The sequence below is a fragment of the Nipponia nippon genome, unplaced genomic scaffold (genome assembly GCF_047370975.1).
Source record: "Nipponia nippon isolate SJK-2023a ecotype South Korea unplaced genomic scaffold, ASM4737097v1 scaffold_2, whole genome shotgun sequence".
Classification (NCBI taxonomy): Eukaryota; Metazoa; Chordata; class Aves; order Pelecaniformes; family Threskiornithidae; genus Nipponia; species Nipponia nippon.
The window spans coordinates 23,710,191-23,731,160 of NW_028262336.1; the positions used below are offsets into that span (position 1 = coordinate 23,710,191).

General features: G+C 38.3%; 1 long non-coding RNA gene across 1 annotated transcript in view; it reads left to right on the top strand.

Moving 5' to 3' along the window:
* LOC148055694 (uncharacterized) overlaps window positions 1–2,304 on the top strand; it is a 63,301-nt gene extending 60,997 nt beyond the window's left edge. Inside the window, exon 4 of the long non-coding RNA XR_015704969.1 lies at window positions 534–2,304. This is a non-coding gene — a long non-coding RNA (uncharacterized LOC148055694). The remainder of the gene's footprint in view (window positions 1–533) is intronic.
* The last annotated feature ends 18,666 nt before the right edge of the window (window positions 2,305–20,970 follow it).

Consider the following 20,970-nt stretch of genomic DNA (forward strand, 5'->3'; position numbering starts at 1 on the left):
ACACTTTTTAAATTGCTGCTTACTTCATACAAATTTCTGAATCCATCCTACTCTTATTCTACTAACAGTATCATGGATAAAGCTTTTAATTTTGTGTCGAGTTTGCTGCCATTTGAAGTTTGCTGTTCTTCCCACAGTGACCTGTGCAGATGTACTCCTTACTTATAGCATAAAACTGAATTAAACTGTAACTGTAGAGTTCCTGTTGTTTCTCCACCATACGTTGTTTTATACATCACATATATGCATATATGATATTCATAATAATTCTATATTTTGAAACTTAGATCAATTCAAACAGGAATGCCAATATTCTTTTTCTTGAGATACAACACGTTGTATATAACTATAATTAATAATTCCAATGTAATATACATTTTTTTTCTACCTGTTTATATATGTAAACTAATGGGGAACAGTAACATAATAAACACTCTGTATGGCTGAAGTCTTCATAACCTTAAAAGCCTGGAAATGACATTATTAATATCCCATATGCTGTTTTACCCGGTCATCTGTTTTCTGTTTTCCAGAGCGCTTAGCTGTAGAGGAAGGAGCTCCACTTGCAGAAGACTCACTGATCTGAACAGGAGCTGAAAAACTTGGGAAAAAAATCACCCCCCTCTAGCCATGGTCACAGTAGTAGGACTTCAGCTCAAGGCGGGTCGCGCAGTGCAGCTGCCCCTGAAGGTCAGCAGAAAAAGGGCACAGCCGCCACTCCACGGGAGCCTGGCCAGGGCGGTGGGCTGCTGCAGCCCCTCGGTACCACTGGGGTGGCGCAAGTGGGATGCCAATAGACGTCTCACAAGCTCTGCAGGGTGCTAAACTCAACACCAGCTGTCAGAAATGCCTTCCAAGGCCTTTGGTCAAACAATGGGGGGTCTTAGGAGGTGTTAAAAGTATTGGCCAACCTTCTAACCTAGGGTTATGGAACAGCCTCTCAGAAGAAAATACACCAGTCCTGGTTTTTGGACTCCAGGGAAAGTAGGAAATGAAGTTGTGGCTCAGATTTAGTAGCTGGTCATGCCATTTGCACATGCAAAACTCTGAATAAAGAAACACAAGAAAAATGAAAACAGAAAACTCTAAGGGCAAGGTCTTCCAGTGCAAATTTTGACTCCGGGATGCCAAATGAAGGTATAACAATATAACAGTTACACAACTTGAATCATTTTTCTGTCTTTAGTTCCTGAAAATTCAAGCTAACAGTCACACCTTACCTAAATTCTGATATGTGTCTTCTCTTGATTTACATGCGCTGGGTTTTGCAAAACAAAATTCCTGCTTTGTTACTTGATGGTGCTACCTGTTGGTGCTTCTCCTCTTTCTTTCTGATGTCTTCTCTTCATTTTTGCGTTGCTGCTCGGGTTCCCCTTTTCCCATGTCACCAGTCATGTCTTTCAGTCCTTCTGCTCTAACACTTTCTCTAACTTATGTTTTCTTTCACATGCTTTTTTTCTTTCTTTCTGTATTATCAGTGTACAATCTCCAATGTATCTAGCAACTCTCGGGGTAGCTTGAATAGCTAGAGCACAGTGGACTGGATGTCTGAGAGTATAGTTTTGAGCATGTCAGTTTATTTTTCAGTATTCTTTTTTTTTTCCGCCATTTCTAGTAACACAGGTAGAGCTATCCCCCTTTCTGAGCAAAATGCCATAATGTTCACAAGAGCTATATAGATAGCAAATAGTGTTGGTAGCAGAAAACGAGGAAAGCTTTCATCATCAGAACAAAATGGACCTAAAGGTTTTATAAATTAAAGGCCAATTATTCCTTGAGGTGCATGGGGGGCCACTTCCACTGTAATCAGTCTTTTGAACGTGAAGGCAGAACAGGACCTTGGCTGTCTGTATCTGGACTTTGTCAGGCCATTTGTTTGTGACCAGAATTGTATCGTTACCCTGGTTTTCACTAAAGGGATGTTCAACTGAGGCATCACATTGATATTTTTGAAGTATGTTCCACATTTTCAAAGGAACAAATTTATCAGCAAAGAATTGAAATGTCTAGCTGTTTCAGTATGCTATCAAGGTTTCACCTCATGCTGCTGCGCAAGTGCGTTCATTTTTCACCTGCTGGGTGTAATGGGGATGAGTTCAACAAATGAAAGCATGTTAACAAGGAGATGATTTGGCCAAACCATGTTCCTTCCTCCTAAGAAATAAAAAAGCCCTGAAAAACAAACCCCAAAGGCACCAGCTTGTTTTCACTACTCAGACATCAGATCTAATCCCCAAACAATATAGTCAGGGACAATGTTGGCAGTAGACCTGTGGGATTTCAGCAAAGTTGAGCTCCCACTCTTCACCTTACCTGTACCTGGGTTGATTGCTGCCTGAAGGAGCTTAGTCCTTAGTCGTCTCTTGCTTTATTGTCTTAAAGCTGGTTCTTTGTGGAAAATCTTGTCGGGCTTTCATCTCCAAGTCCTGTACTGGGCAGACCCTTTGCAGGTATTTTAAGTCTTTTGGTGTTTCTGTAAAATATGGCCTTTAGCAACAACCTTTGGACATTCCATTGAGTATGTTCACAAAATCTGAGGAGGGCTGCTGTTCTGGCTGACACATGTGGCTCACGACCCTGAGAGCTGAAGAGCTTCCTACAGGACCAGGCAGCCAATGAGGCTGATTCCTTGGACATTGAATCTTCAGTGTTACTTGCTAACATGGCACAGAAAGCAGTGGCTGAAGGTGCATAGTTACTCGGTGACATGATTATTCTTCTGGGACCTATGGAAAATGGGTGGGTGAGCCCCGTCTGGGTCTTTGCTGACAGGCCAGTTGGTATCTGTTCTGCAGCATTTCTCAGCAGAAAGAGCAAGGCTGGAGCTGAAAGGAGGAAAAATCCCTTCATGGAGCATTTTATGCCTAGGATCAAGACCTTTTGAAGGATTTAAGTCTCAAATACAAATGAAATATCCAGCCAGCTATAACAGCTATTGGGGGACAGAGGGAGAAAAGTGGAGGGGAGAGGGAAAGGGAATCACATCCAAGGAAGGTGATGCTCTTTGGAAAAAATGTTTCATACAGTTTGGCATCTAGCTCTTAACATGCTATTGCCAACCTACGAGTTCATTTGAGGTTTATAGCAAGTTACAGGAAGAATAAAACGTTAATCATGTGCAGAATCTTAGTGTTGTATTCTTGCCATCTATTTCAATAGCAGTAATAACATACAGACTGAGAAGTGATTACAGAATGGCACAAGCTGCTTTATACTTGAGTTTGCAAATGTATTTCCATTTAAAGCTTAACTTTTATCTTTTTCATCCAAATTTAAGACAACAAGAGGATGTGAGGTCCAAGAACACTATATATGAGTTGGATCTGGGGTCAGATTTTTCTATCAGTTTTTACCGGAGTTAAACAGGGGCACTTTTCACCTAATATCTAAAAACATAACAGTATTTTATTGTGGCTCAAAAACACAAACAGCAATAAGATGAAAACTGGGAAAACTCAGTGATGAAGGTGGTTGCTCAACAGAAGACTTAACTACGTGTTGTAGCCTGTATTTTCTTAGCAAATCACAAAGGTTCCTATAGAAGATTTTGGGGATTTAAAGCTGAGGAGATCTGTTGAAATGATGTCTGAGTCTAGATCTAGCACTCCAGACTAAAGATTAATTTAATTCTCTTTTTAAGAGCTGCAAATTTTATTTTCTTTTGCTGTTTTTTTTTTTGTTAAGTTCATAACTATGAACTTTAATGTCATCAGCTGAGATCAAAGATCTTAACGCGTCTAAAATTATTATCACTACTTACAATAAAGAAGTAAGCTTCTCAATAATAAACCACACACTAGAAAGTTATAGAAGTATAGAATCATTTCCGTTGGAAAAGACCTTTAAGACTATCAAGTCCAACCATAAATCTAGCACTGCCAAGTCCACCACTAAACCATGTCCCTAAGCACATCTACATGTCTTTTAAATACCTCTAGGGATGGGGATTCAGCCACTTCCCGGGGCAGCCTGTTGCAAAGCTTGACAACCCTTTCGGTGAAGAAATTTTTCCTAATATCCAATCTAAACATTATCTGGCACAACTTGAGGCCATTTCCTCTTGTCTTATCGTTTGTTATTGGCAGAAGAGACCGATAACTGCCTCACTACCACCTCCTTTCAGCTACTTGTACAGAGCAATAAGGTCTTCTCTCAGCCTCCCTGATACTCCTCACCTTACTCAACTCCTCGTGGAGCTCTGTCACTAAGCAGAGGAGTTCTTCTCCCTGGGTGCACCTCATGTCCAACACTGGCATAAAAGTAGGGCACACCCTGCAGCCTGACACCTGGGTGGCAGCGCATTCCTGCTGGAGCTGTCTGGGACGCTGCGTTAGTCATGGTGGATGCAGAGCTCAGAGAGGCCATGGCTTTCTGCTGGGTGGATACCATTGCTCTCTGGTCAAGCTGGCAGAGTTTTCATGCACACACAGAGTTTTCCCTCTGTGCAAACTGCTGTGCCACACCCTTTCTGACATGCCACGCCCTGTTTGCCCATCCTGTTGGCAGGCTCCTGGTCACCAGCACTCCCCAAGGGCTTCTTTTATATGTGTTGGAGGGCTTGGCGGCCATTGCCTCAGCCCTGCCCAGGTCTCTTCATCCACCGTTGCATGAGCTGTGGGCTCTTGGCTCCCCCTGAGGTGCCCCCCATGACTTGTACCTGGCTGCAAACTTGACAGGTTTTTGTTCTTTGCTCTCACACCACATAAATGGAGCGGCAGATTTTACCTATGGCAAATCTGTGCCTTTAACTACATCTAGCATCTTTATTAGCGTCTTAGCATGCATCTCAGTTATCCTGATACATTGTAAATACATTGGACCTGAGGTATATAGCAACAGCATATAAAGAGTTGGGGTTTTTTGTTTGTTTTTTTTTTAAGGACTTGAAATTAGGTAAAAGCTTGCTGTATATGAGTGGTCCTACTTATTTGGGATGACTTTTAACAACTCCAGTCCACAAATTAATGCTGCCCTTTGGGGAAAACAAAGAAATTGATTTTAGAAAAAAATGTTTTCTTTGCATTTCTTTACTTCTTGCTTTTTTTTCTTTGTTTGATATATCAGTTTCTTGTGCACTGCTTTCTCTCCTTGTTTATCGAATTTACTAATTTATAGTCTACTAATGCACAACACTTCTTTGATCTTAGAGTTGGTACTTGGCTGTCAGTAAGAAAGATGAGAAGCAAAAGCGTGAAGGATTTTCCCAGCGTAGGACAAGAGTTGTAGCCATGTCTCTAAGTGAGAAACTTAGGCAGGTGAAGAAAGATTGGACTGCAGAAAAGTAGGACAAGACTATCACTTTGTTTTGGGAGATAACATAGTTTGAGTTTTGAGTTTAAAATAGTTACTAAGGTTGGTTTATATTCAGCTACTTCAAATTGTCCAACACTTTTACTATATAAGATAGTGAGGTTTTTTGATTTATTTGGTTTTTACCTTGCCACCTGGCCCACCTTTTTCGCATAGTTTCTTGCCTCCTTTGCAGTCTTATGCTAGATATAGGAGAGAAACTTTTCCACTTATTCTGACTGGAAAAGTTTTCTCAAAAGGCTAGCTCTGTTTTTTAACCTTGGGTTGTTTGTTCAGTATTGGTTCAATCACCTTCTTTAGCAAGAGAGCATAAAATTTGTTTAACAGTGCAAATGTCTGGCCTAGCCTAAGTTTGCTGAGATTTCTGGACACATCTGATACTGTTTGTATAGATCTACCATATTTATCTGCATGGAGATTATACTGGCCTTGCTGCAGTACTGATTTGCACTAGAAATGTGATGCCTGTAGGTACCAGCATGCTCAGGTTCTAAAAAGAGTTTGTTGATACTTTGAATTAAAACAGAAATGATAGGGGAGAGAGGACATTAAAATTCTGCAGAAAAATTTCTTTTCTTCAGCATTGTCACTAAAAAATTTAAAACCTAAATCTTGATGCTTCTCTCCCCTCCCCCCAGGAAATTTTACATTTGAAAAAGAGCCTGAAGGCTTAGTAAAAATTTAGTAAGAATGTAAGAATGTTACCATCTTTCCTGATGAAGATTCATTTCACGAAGATTTGCCTCATTCTTTAAAATGAGGAGGAAGCTTCTCTCTCATGGTTTGCCACAGTTGAGTCCCTTGATGGGTATCATATAATGCATATGTTTGATTTTACATTCATCTAAACTATAATGCTTGTCAGTTGCTGCCTTGATGCCATTGCGGCTATACTCCTGTCCTAAATAGAAGGATATGGATGTCTTTGTAGCTCCAGCACTGCAGGTAGGAATATTAGGGGTATGATTTCACTTATTTGAAGTTATCAAAGTGCTGAAAGCAGAGAGCAATGCCAAATAAGTGAGCTGATTAACTACTTTTATTTTCGCTCCTAGAAGATTGGTTATATCAATAAGAAACACTGAAATTATGTCCTTAAAAGAACTAATTTTCAGGCAGCCAGACAAACATAAAGCACAATTTGTCTGGTTCTCTGAAATGTTGACTGATAGATAAATATGAGTTGAGTTGGAGTGACTATGGTGAGAGAGCTGAGTTTCAAAAGTAAGACAGACTAGAGTATTGTTTCAGTGGCAGAAGTATGTCTATATTTTTCTCGTAACTTTCTAGGGGAAAAAAAAATCTTATGCATGTCCTCCTCAGTTTGAATTTGTACAGGCTAGCTGCCAATTTAATAAATGACAAAAATATTGCTATGTTAGGATGTTTCCGTGAGAGTATTGTTCCTGATATATACTGGAATATAATAGTAATAATACTGTACAGTACTGTATATGTATTGTACATATGCATTTTTTTTCTACATCCACTAAGTATGTGGAATAATTCAGCTTCTGTAATTTATTTTGTTAAAAGATATGCTAGTTTTATAGCATTCATGGATGTACATACAATTTATAAATTTAAGACACTAAAACTATTTATTTCTGATTTTTAACTTCTGCTGAAACTGTAGTGTCATGATGGTGTGTACAGAGTAATATCCTTGGACTTCTTGAGGCCTTAGCTGGCAGAGCTGTCAAATTAAACTGGGAAATTTTGTAAATGTATCTTTAATAAATACATATGTCTGTCATGCTTCCTTACTCAGTTTTATAAATCAGGCTGTATCTAGCTGTCAGATACTCTCAACCCAGTTGTCCTAATCTGTCAAGTAAAAATTATAACATCTAGGCTCACATCCTTCTCTGAAAATATTTATTTATACCAGTGACATGTCAAGGACACACATTTTTTTTTGTTTTCCCCAGCAACAAAACCATTAACAGCTGGCTCAAGTCCCTGCCAGGAGGGCAGTGGTTAATACATAGAGAGAATTTATAATGGAGGAACACACCAGCCAAGAGAAATAAATGCTGGATAGCATTTTAAAAAAATTCTTGCTAAAAGCCAGATATTGCGCATTCGGGCTTGTCTTACTCAGTATATAATAGTAATTTTATGCCATTCATCACCCTCACCCCCCATTCATCTACAGATGAGCCTACACTCCTGTGTTGCAAAGAGATGTAGAGGTTGCCTCCAGGTTTTGTCTCTCTGCAGTATCTAGTAATTAACCATTACAGTTCTAATGACACGTCAGACACATCATAAACTATTGCTGTAACTTGAGAGAAGGAGTTAAGAAGCTATAGAGAATATGAAGCTATTGCTTATCCTAGTTCCATCAGCTCTCCCTGAACAGAGAATACAACATCAGAGGTTGAGAGTCAGAGGTGGGAAAAAAGAGGATGAAGGAATCCTTGGTATTTTTGAAAGAATAAAACCTTTTATTACATATGCATGAACAGATGTTAAAGAACATCACTTGTCATTTTTCTTTTTCAGCAATTTTAGACTGCAATCTATTTAAAACCTCTACTAAAGCTCACCTGCATTCGGTTTAAGACAGGAAGAAAATGAATCTTAATTCTTTGAAATCTTGTGCCCAAATAACTAAAGAATCAAAATCCCAGTTTACTTCAAACTTGGAAATCATTCTAGTCATCCTAACAATACTTTTTCATTTTTCTTTTTTTTTTGTCTCTGAGATGAGTAAATTCTCAAGTACTTTTTTAGGTGTGATAGACTCAGCTTTATTTTGAGCTTTCCATTTATGTGTTCATGTTAGCTAGTTTCTGTGGTGATCTGCATTCTTTTGCTTAAAGGATTTATTTTTGTAATGTCCTGTAAGATGAGAAAATGTCATCTCCTCCCTTTTTGCTGTAGTATAATTGAGAGAACTGTCATCTGTCCAAAATAAAGTTATAAAATCTTTAGATAAAAATGTTGGATTCCAGTTTGATATGTTACGAAAAGATACTTAAGTTTTGGATCTCTTACTCTGGATATACTGGAGGAAGTATGGACAAGAGGGAAGGGAGGTCTGTTCTTTCACAAGCCAAGGACCAGGGGGACAGGACACAACATGATGGACCTGAATATTGGGACTTTCTCCAGAAATCTGCCATAGCTTGTCTTGATCACTGTTTAAAACAAGGCCATAATTCTGCTTTCTACAGGAATAATTGCTGAAGGAATTGTTTTCAGAAGAAGGGTGATACTTTCTCAATAATAATGACTGTTGTCTCCATGCCAGAAGTGAGTGGAACTTGAGTGAATGCATTGCACATGGGAAAACAGAGTGGGAATAACCCGGGGAGGAAGCACATTGCCTTGCAACCTTGAAAAGGAGTTAATCACTTTGGAATCCCGCCAGGTGTATGAAAGGGTATTGAATTTATCGCAAATGAAATCTTTCATCCATGGCATTCAACTAGTTATCTCCTTCTCTGACATGTTGTCTTGTTTAACAGAGAATACAGTTCCTTTTTTAAAACCTGTTATAATTGTTTTAATAATATTATTTATAATGAGCTTTTGGAGAATTGAAATATGATAGCTAAAGTAAAAAAAATTCATCCTGAAAGTAAAGCGTTTTTAAAAATCAGAACCCTGGAACCATATAATGAAGGTTGGTTTGGGTTCCTTAGTATAGGTAACTTTTTTACTGATATAGCTGTTTGTTTGCTTTTCCTAAAAGCCCCAGGCTAATTCAAGCATTCCATTCAATTTAAGGCAGGACCTGATGCAGAGCAGTCCTATGGACTGTGATAGGCTGTGATGGATGGTTGCTGTGATCCTTTCTGCCCTTGAGATCTGTGTATATCTGAACTAGCCACAAACAGCCCACAAGAGTTTTGAAACCAGATAATTAAATAACCACAGTACTGGTAGGTACCATATAGCAAAAGTATGGATGCGAAGCTGGAGGGATGTGGAAAAGACACAGTGCAACAACTTCAAACTCTCAAGCCAAAAGCTTGAGAAATTTAAATAAAAATTATAAGTGACTGATAAGAAATCTTGGATTTAAATCTGATGAAACCTGGATTAGAAACAGAAAGAGACAGGAACAGCAATTAAGTTTGGACAAATTCTCTGTTTAGAGAGGGACAGACAAGATTAAAGTCCCTCTCTATCTTGAAATCTGGATAGTAGGAAAGCCTTTAAGTACCTTAATTTTAAATTGGATAGGTTGAATGTTATTTGATTTTTTCACGTGTGTGATTTTTCTTCACAATTTTACAAGGAAACCCATCTAAAGTGGGCTGAAGAAGGGTCTGTTATAGATCCAGCTGTATAAGGAAGCAAGGAGAGAGTGATTGACTTGGGGAATTCTACTGTTTTTCTTGGGATAATAGCATTCCTCCTCTGGTTTTAAGAAATCTAATTCCTTTTTGTTACACTCTCACAAATCTGTGGTAATAGTGACACTTTCAAGTGTACTATCTGGATTTACACTCCTGAACTTTTTAAATAATGTTTCATATAAGTATTTTTCTCCAAATAAACCACTGATTTTGTTATGTGAAATTAACTTGGTGATTAAATTGCAGGTATTAGGTGCAGCAAATTCACCTTTAACCTTCTCTAGAGAAGGGTGCAGTTCTTAAATAGACATAGTGAATTAATCATGAGCTTGTTTCTCTGAACAACAGCTGTCTTTGAAAGAATTTATTGTGAAAGAAGTTGTATCATACATAATGAAGTGTTATAAAAGCCCTGAATGATTTCAAGTGACTAACCCCACATTAGGCATTGGGAAATCCGTGCCTGGAACAGCTAGAAATAAGTACAGAAGGCCTGATGTAAAGCATGTTGAAGTCAATGACTTTTTTTCATTGTCTGCAATGGACATAAGGTTGTTCAACTTCATGGGATGGAAAAAAATTATTTTATGGAACAAACATGCACAAAGAAACACAACTCATTCCTTAAATACATGTGCTTGCTTCCTGATGGTTTTTAATGGGAAACATGTGTGCACTGTGAGGTGAGCACATTGAATTACCCAGCTTTTTGAAGGGAATTAGTCACTTTTGCAGGGAAATCAATATCCAATAACAGGAGCTGATCAACACTGCTTGAGTTCAGTTGAGCATGCTGACAAGGTGCTGTGAGATATGAGCATTCACTGGTTTTCTGATTCTTTAAAAATTAAGGGTTGAAGGAGCTAGACTGTCTCAGGATCAAGCATTGAATTTATGTCATATTTTTCTGAATCTGGAAATGGGACAGTGAAAAGCATTGCTATATAGTTAATATATGTTCCTTCAGCTGCTGATGTAGCAGTAAAAAAATGAAACGGATAGTTGCAAGCTGTATAAGGCTTTAGCAATGTGAAAGAGGTCTAACAAACAAACTCATGTTGGTATACAATACAATAAAATATTAAAAATTCACTAGCTTTTGTGTCCTGAGGAACTGCTTATCCCTCCAGACTATGAGACAGATCATAAAGATCAATCTCAATAAGAGAAATCATTTTCATTTGATATTAAAGAAAGAATTCCAATGTTTAATATTCACTTCCTAGGTATAATGATTTTTATAAAATATTTTCTTTATGATGGACAGAACCCATGCCTTACTGTAGTATGTTATCCACAAAGGAGTGTCTTTATCAACCAGCTAAACCTCCAGTTCTATTGAATGAACTATTGGAAAGCTGCTGTTGCACTTGTTGCCTTGCACAGATTGCAATTGTGCAAAGGGTTTTTTAAAATGTATATCTGGAACCATGACTCTTAAATATATCTATATTTATATGTTAATAATAATTTTGCATATATTTCTAGCTAATGAAAAATGTTACTTAAGATAGAGAAATTTCTTTCTATACAAGTAGTGTCCATAAAGGTATTTTCTTCTATGGGAGTATTCAAAGTCGACACTGGATTCTCTCATTTTATTTTAAGTGTCTTTGCAATTGTGTCAACAGGTTTTGGAGCCCCATTGCCTGATGTACTGGTTTTGGCTGGGATAGAGTTAATTTTCTTCAGAGTAGCTACTATGGGGCTATGTTTTGGATTTGTGCCGAAAACAGTGTTGATAATGCAGGCATGTTTTAGCTATTGCTGAGCAGTGCTTACACAGAGTCAAGGCCTTTTCTGCTGCTCACCCCACCCCACCAGCGAGTAGGCTGGGGGTGCACAAGAAGCTGGGAGGGGACACAGCCAGGACAGCTGACCCCAACTGACCAAAGCGATATTCCATACCATATGATGTTATTCTCAGCAACAGAAGCTGAAGGAAGAAGAAGAAAGGGAGGAACGTTCGGAGTGACGGCATTTGTCTTCCCAAGTAACCGTTACGTGTGATGGAGCCCTGCTTTCCTGGAGATGGCTGAGCACCTGCCTGCCGATGGGAAGTAGTGAATCAATTCCTTATTTTGCTTTGCTTGCACGCGCGGCTTTTGCTTTCCCTATTAAACTGTCTTTATCTCAATCTATGAGTTTTCTCACTTTTACTCTTCCGATTCTCTCCCCCGTCCCACTGGGGGGAGTGAGTGAGTGGCTGGGTGGGGCTGAGTTGCTGGCTGGAGTTAAACCATGACACCTGATCACTGTATGACCCTTGAGACTCTCTGATATGGATGTCTTCTCACATTATCAGTATGACACACTTACTGCCTCTAAGTCTTGATATCTAGTTTTAACAGTATCACTTCAGTGGAAGAAATAAACAAACTCCAATAATTTTTTTGGAGATGTAAGCAGTCAAGGGGTATACCATATTTTCTTTTCCTAGAAAATTATTTTTAAATGAACAGTGGAAGCAATAATCAGCTGCTGTTTCAGGCTGTTTAATGTTATTACAGAATGAAATGGATAAGTTAAAAACAAGTAAGACACTATGAGTTTGTTCATCTATGGAAACAAACAAAGCAAGAAAAAGTAAGAGAAAGCAAAAGGCAATGCTGAATTTGAAATAAGAGTGAAGAAAAATCAGGTAGCCATTCTTTTCTCTCTTGTATTGCTTTTCTTATAGTATTGAAAGAGCCACACAATGTAGTCTTCTTTTACAAGGAATCTTACAAATTAGGAGGATTTGCTTTTAATTCTTCTAGATGGTGTGGGAGAAAACCAGCAACTTTTGTGCTTTATTTCCTGATCCTATAAACACTTAGGGATTTTGTTTTGCTTCAAGTCAGAAGGCCCACTGACACACAGAGGGACTACTCAGGGGCTTAAATTTAAGCAGGTGTGTAAGCGTTTGTGGAACTAGGGCATTTTTTATATTTATTGACCGACAGGTTCATTGCCCTACAGGGAGTACTGCACAAGAGTACTTGCTTGCGGTGTCTTTTTTTCTTTTTGGAAAGACCCCTTTTAGGTCTAGCCCTTGTTACAGCTCCATAGATTTATTCTGTGGGAAGACCTGGGCATAGTGCCACTTAAGGGGGACTTTGGGCGGGGCTGTATGGTCAGCCATGGTCTGAGTGAGGGCTTGTAGGCTGCAATGATTCCTTGTGCTGTCAAAATGTGTATTGCATGTATGGCACGACAGCCGCAGCCCACCCTGTGAAATACACTCCCATCTGTGCTGTCAGGAGCTCTGACACAGCTTTGAAGAAGCCAGCCAGAAGAGAAGTGTGAGAATGGGATAGAGGAGATGATGCTGATAATTGCATTGTTTATAGGAGTCCCATTGTGAGAGGAGCTTTAGGGCTGCTATGATTGCCCCAGCTATAGCTTTGCAGAGTAGCGACAGGTTGGTGTTTCTGAAGACTGCTGGCTGGCCTGCATGCTGAGTCTGGGGGGGATCTTCTCGACCACAACCCCTTCTACAAACCTATTTTTTCTGGCTTTATGCTGATACAAGGGAGAAGGGAAACACATAATCCTGTTTTTTCCACAGGATTTGCTTGTGTAATCTGTAGAAAAATCCCAGATTTCTTCTTAGGATTCCCTTTACCTTTTGAGGGGGTTTCCTGTCTCTTCTGTGGAATCAGAATTTTCCCTCTTTTTAATTAAATCCTAAAAGGATATTTTGATACTATGCTCTAAGTGACATGCATTAAAAAATCTTGAAATTTATTGAATTTGCACGTACAGCTCGTCTTATTAGTATTATACTGTTAGTCCACTGACTACCATTGATGCAATTTATTAATCCATTTAATTCTGTTTATAAACTTCTTTCAAGTAAACACAACTTTGTGCAAGACATCAACTATTAGAATGGATGAAGACTTTAACAGTTCTTATTTATGGAAGAAGCTGTATTTCTCATTGGTAAAAGTCTATAAAATCAGATGGTCTATGAGAAACTGTATGCTAAATAGGCTGCTCTTGAGATCTGCTGTTTGATTTTTTGATGAGTATTTGTGTTAAATTGTACATTCACCTTGTAAAGTTCATTCTTTCCTAACTACATTATACTGCTATTATAAGTGCTCTTGTTAAAATGACACCTTTTTATTATAGGACAGTCTGCTAATATAGCTACAGTAAAAACTCATCAACCTTTCCATTATAAATATAAATCTCTGTTTTCTGGGACTTAAAACTCTGCTATAAATACTCATTCCAGGCTAACATTTGGCATACAAAGCCTCATCCAAACAGCAAAGCTACTTATTATAGAATTACTTTAGCCATTTGAAAATATTTTAAAGCAGAAAAAGTAGAAATAGCTGCATGTTTTTTCACCTGATGGATTCTTCTATTTTGAGAAGCTGGGTAGGGAGGAAGGTGCTGGGGTGGGAGAGCCTGGTTGTGCTTCCTGCTGATGCAGTCACTCCTCTGCATCGTCTGGTTCTGCTCAGGCCAGTCTGAGTTCAAGGGGCATTTTGTCTTTGGATGGTTTTGTTTTGGGGGACTTTTTCAACCCTTAGGTTTCTGGTGCACTCTTCCCAAGGCACTTTAATGTCATACTTGAAAAATTACTTCTGACACCCCGTCAAATTTTTCCTATGAAGTGGAAAGTTCTTAAGTCCCTTGTCCCTTCTGCTCCCATAAACCTCTCAAAAATTTGAGTCCTAGAAAACAAGTGTGTGACGTCCTTACTGGTATAGTTTAAGACGGGATAATCTTGCCAACAGACTAGTATGACTGCCCAGGCTTTTTCTATCTGACCATGTCCTCTGGCTGCACTCAGTGCTGAAATTTAACATCTTTCTGATGATTAATACAGTTCTCTCAAATTCTGTTCTGTGGACACTGCTGCTAATAAAAGCATCTGACATGATATCTCTGAAAGAAGCAGTTTCAGACATATTTCAGGTTGCTGTTTCATGATCATTTTAAGCTGCCCTGGGTAGCAGCTCTTGCTGCAAGGAGTTAGTTGTCTTACTTGTCCTTCCTGTCCTGAGAGTTTCTGCAGTTCTGTGCTCGCGTGGTCTGTCAGCCAGACTCAGAAGCTGTTTTCACTGGGAAAAAACAAAATACACACGGGGGTGCATTGGTTTTTGGCCAGACAAACTCCCTGACCACTTCATCAAGTGGCCCATGGGGGTAATGGTCATGCTCAACAGGGAACCCTGAAAGTCAGACTGTCCCTCTCCCACCAGCAGCCCTGTCTTGGTTTGTCTCAAATGCAACGATGAAACTGCCGTCAGTGATACTTAAATGACTGCTTGAAGACCTTCCAGAGAGTGACTGCCATCCACGCAGAGTGCCGGAAAGGATTTCCTGAAGTTTTTGTTTCCTTGGGGTGCCCACAGGGATAAAGTGCCCAGAGGCCCAGGTGTCCATACGAAAAAGGGCTTCCAGGTGGCCCCATCACCAGGCCAACACTGAGCAAGTTGCAGCTTCTTTAGTCTAGGAGCAACAAAGGCTTAATGACAGTGAGGCTGCCTGCATTTGACAGCACCGCACACAGTCTTGGTTGGCCAAAAATCTGTATATTTGCATCTGGAGGAGAAGGAAAGAGCAGGTGTTCTTGACAACTCATACCCTGGAAATGCATGAGCTGAGAGAAGACCAACAGCAGACAAAAGCCTTAGTTTGCAAACTAAGTCAACAGTGGGTGGGCTCATAGACTTTGTTGCTTTGTAATGACAGTTTTCTGGTCCTGGCAGTTGCAAACAGTTTGTGCAAGTACTTCATAGCACTAGAAAGAGTGTTCAGGGGATTTCTGTGGTTGGTAAGAACAATCTGCTCTAGCAGGAAATATTTTATTATGCTCAAAGCTTTATTCTGAAAGCCCCAGGGGTTATAAAGTGAAAAGCAAAACAAAACAAGAAAAGCCCCTCTGCTTTCTCACAATTAGCTGTGAAATTTCTCAAAGGCCTCCCTTTTGCCTGTGCCTGCTGAGATGGTCTCATGGGGTCCCAGGCGTCACCTCAAGGTCTGCCCATGCCTCGACTCTCCAGGCAGGCTTCATTTGTCCAGGAGACTGGAAGGAAGTACTGCTATTAAGGGGAGACTCTTGCTGACTGGTATGAGTCTTTATACCCTCTTAAATGTACTATTTTGTTCTCTTCAGCTGCTTCTTGAGATCCCAGTGTTTCTTCTTCTCCCTGAAAGTTGTGTGTGTTCCTACTCCTCTGCCTCCTCCCTGCTCAGTCCCTGTGTCTGCATGCCTTGACTTTTTTTCCTCTCTTGTGTTTTCCTAACTCCTTTTTCTGGTGTCCAACTTTACCAGGACTTCTTCAGTAGAAATTGCAAAGTCCTTCTTGAGGATACTGCCAAGGGGGGAAAAAAAAAAGGTGATGGTGGTTAATTCAGAAATGAGTGATGTAAAAGTTGCAGGGCCTTGAGTACATGGGTGTGGTGACAATTGGCAAAGAAGTAAAGGTTATGATAAATGAATCTGGGACATTTGAAAGTTTTGAGGTTTGGTTTATTTCTCACTCCCCCTTTTTTTTTTCTTCTCAGTTATTGATAAAAGTTGGATACGGAAAAATAGAAGATATAAAGAAGATTTGCTTTTATTTTGAAAAAAGGCAATTGTAAAGCAACCGTTAACAAAAAAACTTTTTACACCACCATTGTCATTTTATTCAAAATTACATTTGGTTTGATACTTTAAAAAAAAAGACCAAAAGACCTTAAGGAAGGGTAAGCCAGTTCTGAATTTCAAACTTGCTGGTCTATGCACCTTTAGGATCAGTGAAGCCCACATGGAGTTGTGTTACATATGGGTAAGGCTTATTATGTTATTATTTGAGTTTATCGTCGAGTAAGTCAGACAGGGAGTTATTCATGGGACCACCCTGTTTAAGCCATTTCTTGTCTTAAAGAAACCAAACCAAAGTATTCCCACAAGTATTGAATACACTCTGCTGCTTTGACTTCAGAAAAAGACCACCTCTGTTAAGCAATGATTTATTTTTTTTGTTGGTCTCTTGGGTGACCACTGAAGGCAGATTTTCCTGTGTTTCCTATGGTAGAAGCAATATGTTCTGAAATATTTTGATTATGTTTAAAGTATATGTATGAAAATGTGATATATGGTAAAGTGATGTATGGCAAAAAAAAATTGATATGCATATTGGATATATCAAGAAGAGAAAATGTGGAAGATATTTTCATAAGCATATGTTCTGCTTTATTTGGGAGTGGAATATTGGAGGGGATGAGAACACTTATGAAAATGTATAGAAGCATTTTATAGCGTGTTGAAGCAGTTTTTCTGATAAATGTTTGGAAAATACCCAAAAATGTTATGGTACATAAAGGAAGCAATATGTAACTTTTTTTTCCTTATTTTTCTTAATATGGTTAATTTATGTTCATTTACTTAAGAATATATTGGAATCACATTTCATACAAATTAAACTTATTTCGTGCTGTTTATGCACACTATTGAAATACGGTTGATTTTGTAATGATCTTTATAAAGTGCATAAATACATTTCTCTGAATTTATAAATATATGTGAAATGTGCAGTGCATATATTTAGGGAGGAAAAGACACATTTCATACAGATTTTGCTAGTCTGCCTTCTGATTAGGACAACACTTACATACAGGATAAATCCTACTTTAAATATGCCCATGGAAGGTATACAGTTTTATGCATATGCCTGCATTCCTCTATACAGGTCATAGTTATAAGAAGTATTTTCACAAATGATACCTATACTTTTTTGTTATTGTGAAATCCTCAGAGAAAATTTGCTGATGAGAGAAAAGTCTTCCTACTAAGCAAGGTGTTTGACAGAAGAAAATAAATTTTGGTATCTCTTCAAAATTATTACTTAAAAATTCTGTTTCATTTTTACAAACATCTGAAAAATGGGCCTTCTCTGTTGACAGATCAATGCCAAATTTTATCCGCAGTGCTGAGGATAGAAAGCTCTTCTGTGCATGATTTTTTGACATCTCTCACGTTCAGAGAGTTTAATGCTAGCAGTAGATTAGTACTTGCTCTGCTTCCTTACGTTTCTGGGAATGTTCTCCATGCTGCCATTTTGCTTTGCACTGCATTATGAAATTAAATGTTAAAATGACATGGCGTTTCCCTCTGTTAAGCTTGAGATTTTCATTTTTTTATGAGGCAGTCTTCTAGGACCTATAGAAAATTGCAGTGGCAACTTTTCAGAGCCTGAGGGATATATCTCATTTGATAATCATTTACACAAATGTATTCATGCCTTTCTGTTAGACTCCCTTAGATTATGATATTTAGAAGACTAGAATACACTAACAAATGAAATGGTAAAGTTTCATATTCTCCCCCCCCTTTTTCTTTCTTTGTATCTCACATGTTTCTCCTTTCAAACTATGGCATTCTTTCTTCCTTTCCATATCTAGAATGTGCAACTTTGAAGAAGTGTTTACAGGAAAGAAACTCTCTAGAAGTTTAGGGGTTTCGCCTTTGCACACTAACCTAATATTAACATATGAATTCATTATTCGGAGGACTTCAAATTGAAACAAAAATCCCTACTTTGGTTTTCAATACTTCAGAAAGATACATTTTATGCTTTCCTGGGTCGTTTCCCAGGAAGCTCCCTGTGAGTTACTAAAACCACAGCTTCAGGACCCTTGATTTCCTAATCTGATGGAAGTTTGTTTCATCTCAGAATTGTCAACCTTTCCTGCAACGTGACAGTGCTGCTGAGAATGGAGGAATACCAGGGATGTTCAGAAGGGGTATCCGCAAAGCTTAACTTTTGCCTAGAAAGGCCAGTCTTCTCACTTGCCCTCTACTGACAATGGAGTGAGAATCTCCTCCAGGGCTGATGCAGAGCTCCTAAGATTAGCATCCTCATTTAGCCCTTGGAGGACCCACCTGTCTATATTGACTACAGAAGGAAGCTTGGCAGGTTAGCACCTTCTAAGTCTTTGTGAAGCTTTCTTTGTCATTCTTGGAGACAAGGAGTTCAAAGGTTTTGAAAAACAGGTTAAAAATCAGATCATTTTCAAATGCTAAAAGTGTCTTATTTAACTAGTATCTCTCTCTCTCTCTTTTTTTTTTTTTTGTTTCCATTTCTCAAGTGCAATTTAATTAATGCTATCAAAAAAGGGGTTTTTTTCCTATTTCATCAGACTTTATTGGAAATTATATTTCAGGTTAGCGTTTGAATCTAAGAAACAGCTGAAGAAAATTAATCATGATGAGTCTTATCCAATTGCAAAAAGAGAAAGTTTCTCTAAATTACCAAGATACAGATCAATATTCTTGAGTGCAGGTATATCAAGTGATGATGTTTCTAAAAAGGTGCATTTTGATTATTATCATAATCAAATTCCCACAATAGCAGTAGATACACAGAACCCTTAAAAAACTGGATGGATTTGAAGATATATTTCTTCTAAATTTTATTTGAAGATATCTTCCACTGATTTTTCTTTCATAGCTATATTTTTTATATGGAATATTTATCAAGTTCTCCATTTAGCCATGTACATGGTGTACATGGTGTTATAGCAACACAAATAACAATGTTCACCCTTCTTATCTAGCTGACAAGTGTAGTCTTGAACCTTATTTCAGATGTCCTAAGAAAAAAGAGGGTTAAATGTCCAGAGCTAGATCTTTGACTTTCCAATGCATCAGTTCCTAAGGACAGTAAGAATGGGCTGCCTAAAGGTTTTATGTCACCACTTTTTCGTGGAAAAGTGGAAGGTGGTCTTTAACTACAAAGGCCTCTGCAATTTCCAGTTGCACCATAGACTCAGCCTGGCATAGGCATCTGACCTACTGTATTTATTAAAAATGGCATGTCTCACTGTGAGAGGTTCATCTGAGATCTCAAGCCACAAAGTAACTCCTAAGTCTTCCTTCAGCATGGAGGAACTTACTGTCCTAACTGCAGTCCTTCGGGTCCTAGGAATGCCTCTGGTCTTTGGTTTCAATAAGACACATCTACATTTTCGTACGGTCCCCCAGACTATGAATTATGCTGCCCTTTGCCATAAGCCTGAGGCATTTTCTAGCTTTGCATCCTGGCTTTTCCATAGTGCCTGAGGCTTTATAAAGATCTTGCTAACTCTTTTTTTTTTTGCCAGAAGGGAATTCATATATACTCTTACTCGAATTATAATTCCCTAAAGGAGAAGTGAACCCAGAGGCAGACAGGTAAGACAGACAGATGAAAAAATCTGCAGGTAAAACTAGAAAACAGCAAAGGGGTTGTCATACAGCTGGATGATGAAGTGACAGAGATGGTGCTCTTGGCACACTACATTTCCTATTAAAAAAACATTGCCCTTTAGAAACTTATGAATGTGTTTTAGAACATTTATAACCTTACAGAATAGTCACACTATAAGAAATGCTATAATTTGTTGTTTACCACCTTCTCAAACTATCCATTATTCTAGTGGCATTATTTGACAGGCAGATCTTGACTGATCTGCTTTGTAGTGGATCAGTGAGCCAAACCCCTCTTTTTAAGCTGCCTTACCAGTGTCCAATATCTTGATTCTTTGTGTTCTTATTAAAAATGACAGCAATACTTCTATACATCCATTACTTTAAAGAAAATAATGGAAAATTAATATTGAATTTTTAATCTCTTGAGGAATTTGTATATTTTATTAAGTCTTTTGGCACTTATGGCTCTGGAAACCTATGAACAGGAATCAATTACGCTTTTGAAGAGCCAAATGGAAAGTTATATTTGTTTTTATAACAGGAGTAATGGGTACTCAAACTGTGGATGTTGGAACAAAGTAAATGTTCGAAAGGTTCTGCTTTATAGGAGGATCAGCACTTTTTAATGGTCTTATAAAAGCAGTTGACTTAGTATTCTTGTATTGGTTTTTAATTTTTGTAATTACAGAATAGGGGTATTTTAGGATGGCTTAGTCATACCAGAAATGAGTGAATTCAGGCTATGTTTCTTAAGATATTTCCATCATATTAGTAGCTCCATGCTTTGGTATCACTGTAAAATAAAAGTAATATAAATGTAATGTTGACTAATAGAATAAGGTGCACAAAGTATGACATGAAACACAATGGAAATGGTTTATAAATGCTTCTGTAAATGAGACGACTCGGCAACAAAATGGCAGGATTAAAAGTTAATTAAGAGGAGTTGTTTTCCTGACACAGGAATAATCTTTTCTTCCAAACCAAAGGAATTATAAATGCAGTAAATTACTAGACTGCCTGTTAGAATGCTTGTGTTAGCAATAGAGGATTGACCTTACATTTTTGTAGCTTTTTTATTCAAAAGTGCAACATTTCCTGTAATACAGTAAGCAGTTTTCATGTTGAAGTTTAAAAGAGCATACCAAGTTAAAGAACTGATAT